This window comes from Rhipicephalus microplus, chromosome 10, assembly GCF_043290135.1.
Source record: "Rhipicephalus microplus isolate Deutch F79 chromosome 10, USDA_Rmic, whole genome shotgun sequence".
NCBI classification, from domain to species: Eukaryota; Metazoa; Arthropoda; class Arachnida; order Ixodida; family Ixodidae; genus Rhipicephalus; species Rhipicephalus microplus.
The window spans coordinates 41,057,341-41,069,952 of record NC_134709.1 but is presented as its reverse complement, the minus strand read 5'-3'; positions in this window follow the sequence as shown (position 1 = coordinate 41,069,952).

Here is a 12,612-nt window from a genome sequence, read left to right as displayed (position 1 = left end):
GAATCAAGTTTTTCTGGAAGCTAAAGGCATGCAGTGGCGTGTATATTGGAGATGTGTCGTTCCGTCAACCAGTATACGGTACAATCTGCCTGCCCAACATTGTTGCGCCGGAAACCTGTCTGCTCTGAGCAGTGACCATACCGATGACGAAAGGTTGAAGTTCTCACGGAAGTCGCTTGACAATGGCTCATCCGGCATCTGGTTTCAACCGACACCGGCGTCAGCATGAATGGTTTCGAAAGTAACGTGACCAATTCATGGCTTCATACAAAGGCGTCATGTTGATGACGCAATGAAAACACTATCAATCACGTCATTTATTGACGCCATGACATGACGCCGTCACTTGGTACAGGGCGGTCTGATCTCGGAAGTGGTGCAATGCTGGTTGAGTAGCAGGAAGTTCGAACGAGGAAGTTGGCAACGCCATTAACTGAGAACGTCAAAAGAGATTTGATGAGCGCCTCGCGAAAGCACATGATTACGCTTGTGCTCTCCTTAACGTTACCTAATAAGACTGTGAACTTCTTTTGTTTTACAGTAAGCTTTGAAGCATACGTGCTTGTATAGCTGACGTAAAGTCGAGCGCGTTACTGAAAATATCTCGCTGCCTTTCTGGAGCTTTTGGTATAGATCTCGGAACTTCTCGAGTCCTGGTGCGCGAGATTGGCTGTATAAGAGCCCATCACGGACTCACCGGCCATAAGCTATGACAGAACTATAAGTTTGCTTTAATCCTCGGGCTTGCCTGCGTGTAGGAGGTGTTCTTCGGCGGTGGAAGGGGGGGGGGGGGCATAAAGCCTGTACTTAAGCGGGATTAAAAGCTAAGCTCCACTTACATTCTGGTTCTGGCTAACACATCTGAATGATCTCCTGACTCAAACGAGCAAAACCTCCCGATTTTCCGCTTAAGTAGACCGGCAAACATGATTGGAAGAAAAAAAGGAAAGAGAAGCAACGTGGATATTCCAGAGCCATCGCGGCCGCGAGGCCGAAACGAACTTTAAGCGCGTGATTTCGCAGAACTGTTCGCGAAGTTCAGCTGTGCGACCTGTGATCGAGGGTTATAGTTGCACTTGATATGTTTATTATATTTTGGTTCTAGCTGGTGCGGATCATGAGTTTCGTTTCCAGCTATGAACAGCATCGAAAGAGCGAGGAGACTGCTGGAAATGGCCTAATATTGTAAGCCAATCTTCAGGAACCCTTCTGTCCTCTTTAATTCAAACGCCTTTATTTCACTCAGACGAAGAAATTGATAAAGTTCTTGTTCTTTTAATGATGACCATCCCACTAATTTGTGTACGCAGAACCTCATTGAAAACCACTGTTGTGGGGAATGAAAAGCACCGAGTCAGTATAGCAAGCCACAACGCAGCTCAAACAAGAAAGTCACTGCCGTCACTTTTTTTCCGAGCCACCATTGAAAATATATATGCATGTTACGGACATTGAAATCCACGCAAAAATATCACCATGCGCATACTGATGCAAATAACGTCTGCCGGAGATTACGCAGTTTCAAACATACTCTTGTAGCTCTATCGTATGGCCTTCGCTATGCGATGCTCCGCGTATATAAAAAGGTGACTGTTCATCAGTGTGTGCTATTTTCACGAAATTCAGCTTTCTTTACTGTACATTGCCTACCCCCACCCTCGAGTAGCTTATTCTAGTTAAGGTCAATTATAAGTTCTGAATACATATAGTTTTATTAAGGTCACATTGTACGTTTTCTCTTTTTCGGAAGTCACATAATGTACAGCAATGATAAAGACAAGTAATTTGCATGGGTCAATTAAGAGACACCAAAGCGGAATTATGAATTACAGGCTGCGTCAGTTAATTACGGTTCCACAACAGTAGAACTAATCAATGATACTTTGCGAGAAGTGCTTACGAGTTCAGGAGCTGCAAATACAAGTGACGTCACTCTAGTGCGTCATCAACGTGTTACGTCATTGTTCACGACGTCGCAGACTTCGTCGGTAAGTCAAGTCGGTTGCTTAGCTCAGTAACGAAATAAAAGGAACCAGACTCAACATAACTACATTGTATAGTTTTTGAACGATGAATCAGAGTTCCGGAGAAATACCTTGGGATGCATGTTGCGCAACGACGTCGCAGTTAGCGTAAACATAAAGGAGAATTTTCATTGAACTTTATTTACCCTAAGGCCGATAAATTATAACAAAATTACGAGAAAAAATGAAGCGTGAGAACGAATTCTGCAACAAAATTCCTTTGAATACACAATAAAGTATGTGTACAAGGACGAGTGCTGAAACACAATACCAAGTATAAAGCACGAGCGTCCGTGTTCTATTTTTATGATATTACTTAAGGTTTTTCGGAAAGAATGGTTATTCGTAATAAATACAATGGTTTCAGTGTGGTTAGTTCCAGTCTACCTGTGTACGAGGTACAAAGGATCAATAAAAACATTAACAATTAAAAATAATGCCAACCTTATAAAAAGGTTTCAGTGAGATCAGATTAGTAGTTAGGTTTTAGCAGTATTATGTGGTGTACTTTGGGAATACGCAATAACCTGTGACATGTGGACAAGCGGGATAACAGATAAAGAAAGGGCTGTAGTTAGAACTTCGTAATGAATACCTTTCGGTGTCTACTCCAGACACAAGGCTCTCGCAGATGCCGGAAAAACGAAAATCGTTTATTAGCGAAATCTTTAACGACGGTACGCTGGCACGAAAGCAAGCTTACAAGAACCACTTCTACAGATCGCCGGTGTCGCTACCCCAGGCCCCGGCGGATCGCAGACCACGCGCACTCTCAAGAAACGTTCACCGGCAACTCTCCTTTGGCGTCTCGTTGCGTCCGGTTATGAAGCATGTCCGGGTACGGGCGCACGAGCACAGGCTCTCGCTGCTGGGTCTTGTCACTTACACTTATCACTTATACCACTTATCACCTACACCAACTAGCCTGCGTAGACACCCTTGTTCAGGGTCTTATCACCACTTGTGCGGACACGGCGAGTGTGGTGATGTGGTTCTTATCGGGGTCGTAGGTTCGAAGGTCGTAGGTTCGATTCCTGCTTACGGCTGGTTATTTTTTTCACCCACTTTTCTTCTTGTTTACATTCCGATTGTTCTAATAACTTTCCCTATACATTCCTTGCATTATTTTCTGTTAGATCTCATTAATATTGTGCCAAAACACGGAAAAATGAGCCCTTAGGTATACACTTCTTTCCCTTATTCATTAACAAGGGTCTCGTACTGGCAGACTTGGTGTCATTAGGTTGTAAACGAGGGACTGTTGGTCAGCTGCCCGCTCGTAATAAGTTCACATGCTACGTGATGCCACACATGCGCATAAAAGAGTGTTTCGCACTCGTCGCTTGGCTTATAGATGGCGCTGACTGACACTCCCACTTCTAAATTCACATATAAACCCAAAAAAGTGAAAGGAGGGAAGACCGCTGTGATAGCTCAGTGGTTAGAGAATCGAACGCGTTTTTCGAAAGTCGTAGGTTCGATTCCTGCTCACGGCTGGTTATTTTTTCACCCACTTTTCTTTCTTCTTATTTACATTCCAAATGTTCTGATAACTTCCCCTATACATTCCTTGGCATTATTGTCTGTTAGATCTCATTATTATTGTGCCAAAACACTAAAAAATGAGCCCTTAGGTATACACTTCTTTCCCATATATACACACACACACACACACACACACACACACACACACACACATATATATATATATATATATATATATATATATATATATATATATATATATATATATATATATATATATATACGATGTTTTATTGCCGTTGGAGTTGTTAGTAACATTTAGGACAGTACCCTTCAAACATAGTAGGTCCAGTTCTTTAATATCTTACTCAGCCCTCACTACTCGCTGTTTTGCACAATATACTACTTTACGTTTCTTGCGATCTCATTTACGTTTGTACACATTTGCATGTAGGATTCTTATTCGTGTATTACTCTACCATGTTCCTTTATTCAAGCCTCTGTATTGAATAATTTGTACCCACGAGGATCAGCTCTTTTCAAGAAAGATTGCAGTATTGAGGAATATATAAATAATAAACAAACAAACAAATGAATGAACGATTAAATAAATAAATGTTATACTCAGTTACGACAACCAACGAGTATAGGGAGTATGCGCTGACGGCATTCCGGCCGCCATTTTGTTGTAAAGAAAGCACAGTGACAGGCGCACATTCTTATCTTGATCTATTTCTAGAACAGTGAATCTGCGAACTGCACACGAAAATGGCGCACGATTACGTCACGGCAATACCTTCTATAGAGCCAGACCTACAAAACACTAAATAAAAGAGGCAAGAAGACGGCAGTCGAAGATATCAAACTGGGGCAGACGGCTGCATAAAGCCACCGAGAAACGTTAGCAAACAAATTATTTGTGCTCAATTAACGATGACCTCAAGCACAGAAGCGGAAAGCTGTACGTAAGCCTGTTTCACATCTATACGGAAACTCACGGATACGACAGTCAGAATAATGAAAAAAAAAATAGCAGAGCACGCCGAGGCAAACGCTTTGAGCGCACCGCACGAGAAGAATGATGACACAACTACCCAGATTCTGAATCTCGTCAAGCGTGGTTCGCACGGGGACATGACGAAGCATCATTGCTGCCTCCCACCACATTCAGCTCCTCTAAAAGACTTAACTCCGGATTTGCTCGAAATTACAGCGACAGCACGGAGAGGGAACAGATTGTGGCTCGTGGAATGAACTGAGATTTCAATCTCGCGCAGCGAGCAAGCCGCAGGCTGACTGAACACCCGTTTGGAACCGTCCTTCTCGTCGGCCAGAACGCCTCGCGCACGAACGCCAAGAACGCAGGGAGAAATCTTTTTGCCCTCCTGCGGGCCCTTTCGCGGAGAATCATTTTTCAGCCCCACAAACGGGCTCTTTTCACGTAGTCTATATCTTTCCGGTGGGGTGGAAAGGAACCTTCATCGTAAGGACTATCTTACACGACAGTGACGACGTGTAGAACAAGGTTATATGCTCGTTGCGGACCCACGCAACCTCCTAGTACGTACTGTCGTAGCATGGTCTCGTCCACGCTTTTGGGTATATCATAACGGCTCTTTTTAGGTCTCCAAAGAGCGGAAGCGGTTGCAAAGCGGACATAAGTGAGTTCAAAGGCGGCTTTTTCAAAAAATAAAAAGTGCGCGCCGCTGGGGAGAGATGGGGACGGGAGATTGCCGTAATCACGCTGGAAAAAGGGGTGGGGGGGGGGGTGTATTATGTCACGAAAAAGCGAGGAAGAAGGAAAGGCTGGAAGTTAATTCGCTCACCAAACGGCCGTCACATTCTTCCTGAGAATTTCTGGCGCTCCTTTTTTTTGTTATCTGGAGACGTGCGTATATAGGCGAACACGGGCTTCCAAAGTCGTGTGACGAGTGTTCAAGAAGCGTTTCGGATACAGCGAGGCACATCAAACGGTGGCTTCGACGAATGGCACCGGGGTGCCTTGGCGCACTGTTTCATACAACCAACATCGCATGTGAGAGGGAACGCTTGCGTGCGATTTGTCGGAGATGCTACGATCTAGAAGCCGTTGACAGTTGCATTAAGGAATAGTAAATGGGACAGTATACATACAAACAAAAGCCAAGAATAATGACTTACAACGCAACGCTCCTTACCTTTACTAGTCCTGTCCCGTTTCCTATTCTCGTATGCGCTGCTGTTAACACTTTTTTAATGGAACGACGCCAGCTTGCCCAATGTGCTGCTGTTACGAGGTACCGTAAGTTATTTAGAACTATACTGCAGAGTCGTCGGATCCTACTAAGGTGTGTGTTGGGAGGGAATAAGGCATTCGTGGTGTGTGTGTGTGTGTGTGTGTGTGTGTGTGTGTGTGTGTGTGTGTGTGTGTGTGTGTGTGTTTGTGTGTGTGCGTGCGTGCGTGTGCGTGCGTGCGTGCGTGCGTACTTATACGTCGCACTCCCCATGTAAACTACTATTACTTGGAATTCTTCACCGTTATATGCCACAGCGGGAAGGGCCTTTGTGTTCATAATATTCGGCTAACACATCTAGAAGGGCGAAACACTTCCCTTGGCATATCAAAGAGGATACGTTCACACACTCGAGAGTCGAACCCGGAAAGCCTAGTCCTGAAAAGTGCGATTGTCACATAAAAGAGTACTAATCTATGATGCGATTGCACGAGCTGACCAACGTATACCTAAGAACTCCATCTTTGGTGTTTTTTTGTTCGCTTTTTGCCCCACTCTTTCCAGCGAAGCCCTGGACGACCAGTGAAGATTGACTAACCGGGCCCGTGTCGGAGAGCAGCAGCAAACGGGGCCCTGCACTGAGGGCTCCACCCTATTGGAATTCACTAGCAAAGCAAACAAGAACAACAACAGTAACAACAACAACAACAACAAGAACGAATTGGCCGGGTATATGCGTGCTTCGCTGCAAATTTTGTCGAAATGTTATAGTCTTCTGCCGGCCGTATTTTCGTGTGTAGCCGCGCGCATTTTTAGCCTAGACCAAGGAACAATAGTACCTTTAGAATGATGCATCTATGTATTTTTTAGTAAAGGACCATACCACCCAATACTTACGCATTTATGTTGCGTCTCAGATATGCGTATGCTTTGTGATGGACAATGCTCCCATACCACCGCAGCCACCAGTTCAAGATGACTGGGCGTTCGGCAAGTGCTTAAAGTATGGCCGGGTGACTGAGTCGTGTGACAGAAAAACAAAAAGACAGACAGACAGTGCAAGCATCTGCGCTCAAGTATCTCAAGGAAGACTATCGTCTTTAAACTACGACGCGCACACTTCTGTAGCGAAACGTCGGGGTTGTTCAAAGTTAGGCGCATCGGACGACCAGGGAGACGAATAAGTGTGGGTGAAACTCCGCGGAGGCAATCGATGAGACGTCAACACGATGATTTCGGGGAGCACTCATTGGGGGTTTATTTAGCTAACACAACTTCAATTTACAAAATGCACTGGGTCACAGAGACAAAACATAGAAAATGGTGACATACCCCTCGGCCTGCATGGCCTGGTCTCCCGTGGTGCGATCCGCTGTTTACCCCGACTCCGCTCACTTTTCAAGTTCAAACATCCTCTTTTTAACCCTTGGTCGAACAAAGAGTCTTCACAAAAACCAATCACATGTTGGGACTCGCAGCATCACAATCAATCACAGAAACACTTTCATAAAAGGCACTACATTTGTAAAAACCTCCTTACCAAAATGAAACACGCAAAGGGAAAGGTCCTCCGCACGTGACACTCTCTCCCATACCAGGCCGTGCTGTCTCCTTCGGCCGACTACCGTCGGTGGCCGTTCCCACGCTCGAGCCCCGTAAGTTCTTTCATTAACTGTTGCTTCCTAGAATCGTCCTTAAGAGCGATGGGTACACCATTGCTTACCAGGTGTACATGCGACAGCGAGGCGCCCCGACATCCTAACAACAGCGCGAGCGAATATGGTCGTTTACCTGCCGCCACTATGTCTCGGTCAGGCTAAGTGGTCGCGTCCCCATATCATTCTCAATGACACGCGTGCCTGTTAACAATGGCTTAGACTCAGACCGTGGCGCCGGACCTGCCTCTTGCTAGACGCTTTTCCGAGTAAGCTTTCCCCTTCTAATCCCGAACGGGGGCGACCTTGACTGCTCCGTTGGTAAGCCGTAAATGCAGCGTGTAGGCGCCTGTCCCAGGCTGGAAAACACGATTTATCCCACATTCCATTAAAGTCAAAAGCCGAAGCTCTGTAATGGCCAGAGAAACAAACCCAAAGGTAGAAGAGTACAAAGAAAGACTTAAAAAAGAAGCAGAGGAGTTGGTTTTGCACAAATTTCCTGAGAAGATACTGGAGCTGGAAACCTTGCTCTCGCGACACCTCCCCCCTACGAAAAAGAGTGCCCCACTCGTTTTATCTGCAAAACACGACAATAAATAGACTAATTATACAAAAAGGTTTTGCATTCAACAAGTGTGTGAGATGCTTATTTAAAGACACTTATGCATGTGTACAAAAGGTGAGAGGCTTTAAAAAAGTTACATAAAAACAACAGATGAAAAAACAAAACAAAGTCATTGGGCACAGAAATATATAGGTTCACTCGTCGGTACTGCAATACAATTCAGTGTCCGTTTCGTAAGCACTGACATTCTGTTGTGCGTTGTTATTACTTGAAAATGTCTTCCAGTCCGAGTAAATTTCAGTGTCCGTGTCGTAGCTTTCGCACTGCTGTACTGGAACACTGGTCTGTGTCCCGCGCACACAATGTTGCAAACGGAGTTCCTGACCCACTCGCGAACCGCACTCGCGCACATCACCATTGGAGCCGCACTCGCGCACAACACTTTGATGCTATCCGTGGTCATCTCTCCTGGCACTTCCCTCTGCTTTTTTCCAACATCCACCTGATCCAGAACCAGCAACGGTAAGGGGTTTTCTTCGCTTACAGGCGCGGGATCATGAGGAAGGCGGGAAAGCGTGTCGGCATTTCCATTCTTGAGGCCAGGGCGGTGTCGCAACGTTATGTCGAATTCCTGAAGCAACAGGGACCATCGCATAAGACGACCGTTCGGATTCCTTACTTTCGTTAGCCAAGCCAGGCTGGCTTGGTCAGTCACGACCGTGAACTTAGAACCAAAGACGTATGGCCGAAACTGTCCGCAGGCGTACACAACGGCGAGGCATTCTTTTTCAGTGGTACTGTAGTTCATCTCAGCCTTGTTAAGGTGGCGGCTGGCATAGGCGATGACTCTCTCTTGAGTTCCAATTTTCTGTACAAGCACGGCGCCAATGCCGTAATCACAGGCATCAGTGTGCACCTCTATCGGCTTTCCCGGCTCAAACTGACGCAGAATTGGGGCTGTGATCAGCTTCTCTTTGAGGGTTTGCATGGCCACTTCGCATGCCGCATCCCAGACGAAAGGAACATCCCTTTTGGTTAAGTTGGTCAGAGGTCGAGAAATGCGAGAGAAATCTTTGATGAATCGCCGATAGTTGTTACAGATTCCGAGAAAGCTCTGTACACCTTTCTTGTTTCGTGGCTTTGGGAATTTTTCGATCGCTGCTACTTTGTCTGGGTCCGGCCGGATGCTTTCACCTGTGAGAATGTGTCCAAGATATTTGATCTCCTGGCGAGCGAAGCTGCATTTCTCGGACTTCAGTCGTAAGTTTGCCACGTCCAAAGCCGAAAACACACTTTCCAAATCTTGCAAATGAGTTGCCATAGTCTTCGAGAAAATAACGATGTCGTCCAAGTAGGCCAAACAAACTCTCCAGAGAAGACCACTGAGGACTTTGTTAATCATTCTCTGGAATGTGGCAGGGGCGTTGCACAGGCCGAAAGGGACAACATTGAATTCGTACAGGCCGGGTCCACAGGCAAATGCGGTCTTTTGCTTATCTTCCTCCTTGATGCCCACTTGCCAGTAGCCTGATGTTAGATCAAGTGTGGTGAAGTATTTTGACCCCTGTAGCACGTCGAGAATGTCATCAATTCGTGGCAGTGGGTGCACATCTTTTTTAGTGACCTCATTGACTCTGCGGAAATCGACGCAGAAACGCCAAGTCCCATTTGGCTTCTTCACGAGGACTACAGGTGATGACCAAGGACTGTGAGACTCTCTAATTATCCCATCGCGCAGCATTTCTTCTACTTGTTGCTCAATCTGTTGTCTTTCAAAAGGGGAATGACGATATGGGTGCTGATGAATTGGTCGAGAATCACCTGTGTCGATCACATGTTCAGCGACATGCGTCTGCCGGATGGGGTTGTCACTGCTCGTAAATAGATGGCGGTATTTCTCAATGAGCGACAGCAGTTCATCCCGCTCAGATGGCTGTAGGTGATCCCCAGTCTCTATGTCAAACTCTTGAGGCACTTGATCGTTCTCGGGGGCCGTGATTGCCAGCTGTGCGCCATGAATAGATGAAGCCCATCCAAGCTTTGTTCCGCTGAGCAGGTTTACTGGCGACATGGTAGGATTAGCTATGCGAATGAGGCCTCTCCCATGCACGATCCTCGTTATTGTGCGTGCAACCTGAAGTCCGTTTCTGAGCGTGCTGTTCGGTTCGACGAGGTGAATTCCGTCCCTTGCGACCTTTACTTCAATAGCGACTTCTGTGCGAGGTTCAATGCGAATTTGCTCGTGGCACCGCACTGTAAGTACATCATTATGTTCGGGGGCACTTGAGTCTATACGTAGCCGGAACATTTCACCGTTTAGTTGCAGCTCTTTTTTGGAGAAGTCAATGAGAAGCCGGGCTGCTCGACAAAAAGGAAGACCACCGAGTAGCTCGTACGGGCAATCCTTGACCACTAAAAACGTCTCGTGAACTTTGGTGGTGCCAATTTCAAGTTTTATTTCAGCTTCACCATTGGGGGTGAGCAAGCCTCCGCCAATTCCTCGGATGAATATGTCTTTTCTCGATTTGAATGAAGCACATATTTTGTTAGCTAATTCTTCTGAGATGACATTTACGGACGAGCCGGTGTCAATTACAAGTTTTGTTTCTGTACCGTTGGCTCGTGTGGGGACTGTGAGAAGCTGACTTTCTGACAATGTGCCGATGGGGCGGCCGGGCTGGCCCCCTAGGCCCGGCCGTTCTCGTTTCCCGAAGGATTAGGCTGCACATTCTGATTGCCTTGAAGCTCAGCCTCATCGTTCCTGTCATCTCGGAACCGCTGCCAGCACTGTTGTGCTATGTGACCTATGCGGCGGCAAATCTGGCATCGGGGACGCCCGTCGTTGGCACGGGAAGTTCTCTGAGGCCAAGGCATTGGGGGGCGACGCACCTCGTCTTCGATGCCTTTTAGCCGGTCAGACAGCAAGGCAACCGAGTCCGCAATCGTTTTCAGGTCTCTCTCGCGGTCGGCAGCCTCCCGCGGGCAACGCAATTCGGCCGCGGCGCAAGTGGCGACACACGTAGGAGGAGGGTGCCCTGTCGCTGCGGCGGGTGCGAACCCTACGGGATGCGCGATGTTTTGCATCCACGACTGCGATCCGGTGGAATACTGGATGCCAATCGGTTGTAGCCCCGACACACGGCTCATCAAAGCTGCCAGATTTATGCGTTGCAAAATTTGGAGGAATGCAGTGCAGCTCTCCGGGTTTGCGATTATCATTTTCTCCAGAACATCCGGACGTAAACCGCGTATAAGGTGCCGCAACCGATCATCTTCCGTCATAGACGGGTTCACTCTTGCGCACAGCTGTACGACGTCATAGTAGTACTGCTCGGGGGTTTCGGACGGCAATTGAGTGCGGTTTTGTAGCCGCAAATAGGCGATCTCGACTGAGTGGCGACTCGTAAAGGACGTTTTTAGTAGCGTCGCCCATTCTTCCCATGTATTAGGGGCACCGGTTAGAATTTGAGTATTGTGCCACTTTTTCGCATCTCCGTCTAAAGCCAGATATAGAAATTTCACCTTCGTGGCTTGGTCCCAATTATTAAGCGACGCTACATGTTCGTAGCAAAGTAGCCACTCGGAAATAGATTCCTCCGGCGCGCCTCTAAAGACTGGTGGTCCGATGAATGGTTTAGCTTGGGGGGTAGACATAGCAGAGAAGAAGGTAGGGGGTTCCGTCATAGTAGAACAGTCAGAGGTAGGTTCCTGATATTTGTTGTTGACTCGGGGCATAATTTCGGAGCGGGACTATCGTTACCGAGCAACCTCCACCACTTTGTAGCGAAACGTCGGGGTTGTTCAAAGTTAGGCGCATCGGACGACCAGGGAGACGAATAAGTGTGGGTGAAACTCCGCGGAGGCAATCGATGAGACGTCAACACGATGATTTCGGGGAGCACTCATTGGGGGTTTATTTAGCTAACACAACTTCAATTTACAAAATGCACTGGGTCACAGAGACAAAACATAGAAAATGGTGACATACCCCTCGGCCTGCATGGCCTGGTCTCCCGTGGTGCGATCCGCTGTTTACCCCGACTCCGCTCACTTTTCAAGTTCAAACATCCTCTTTTTAACCCTTGGTCGAACAAAGAGTCTTCACAAAAACCAATCACATGTTGGGACTCGCAGCATCACAATCAATCACAGAAACACTTTCATAAAAGGCACTACATTTGTAAAAACCTCCTTACCAAAATGAAACACGCAAAGGGAAAGGTCCTCCGCACGTGACACTCTCTCCCATACCAGGCCGTGCTGTCTCCTTCGGCCGACTACCGTCGGTGGCCGTTCCCACGCTCGAGCCCCGTAAGTTCTTTCATTAACTGTTGCTTCCTAGAAGCGTCCTTAAGAGCGATGGGTACACCATTGCTTACCAGGTGTACATGCGACAGCGAGGCGCCCCGACATCCTAACAACAGCGCGAGCGAATATGGTCGTTTACCTGCCGCCACTATGTCTCGGTCAGGCTAAGTGGTCGCGTCCCCATGTCATTCTCAATGACACGCGTGCCTGTTAACAATGGCTTAGACTCAGACCGTGGCGCCGGACCTGCCTCTTGCTAGACGCTTTTCCGAGTAAGCTTTCCCCTTCTAATCCCGAACGGGGGCGACCTTGACTGCTCCGTTGGTAAGCCGTAAATGCAGCGTGTAGGCGCCTGTCCCAGG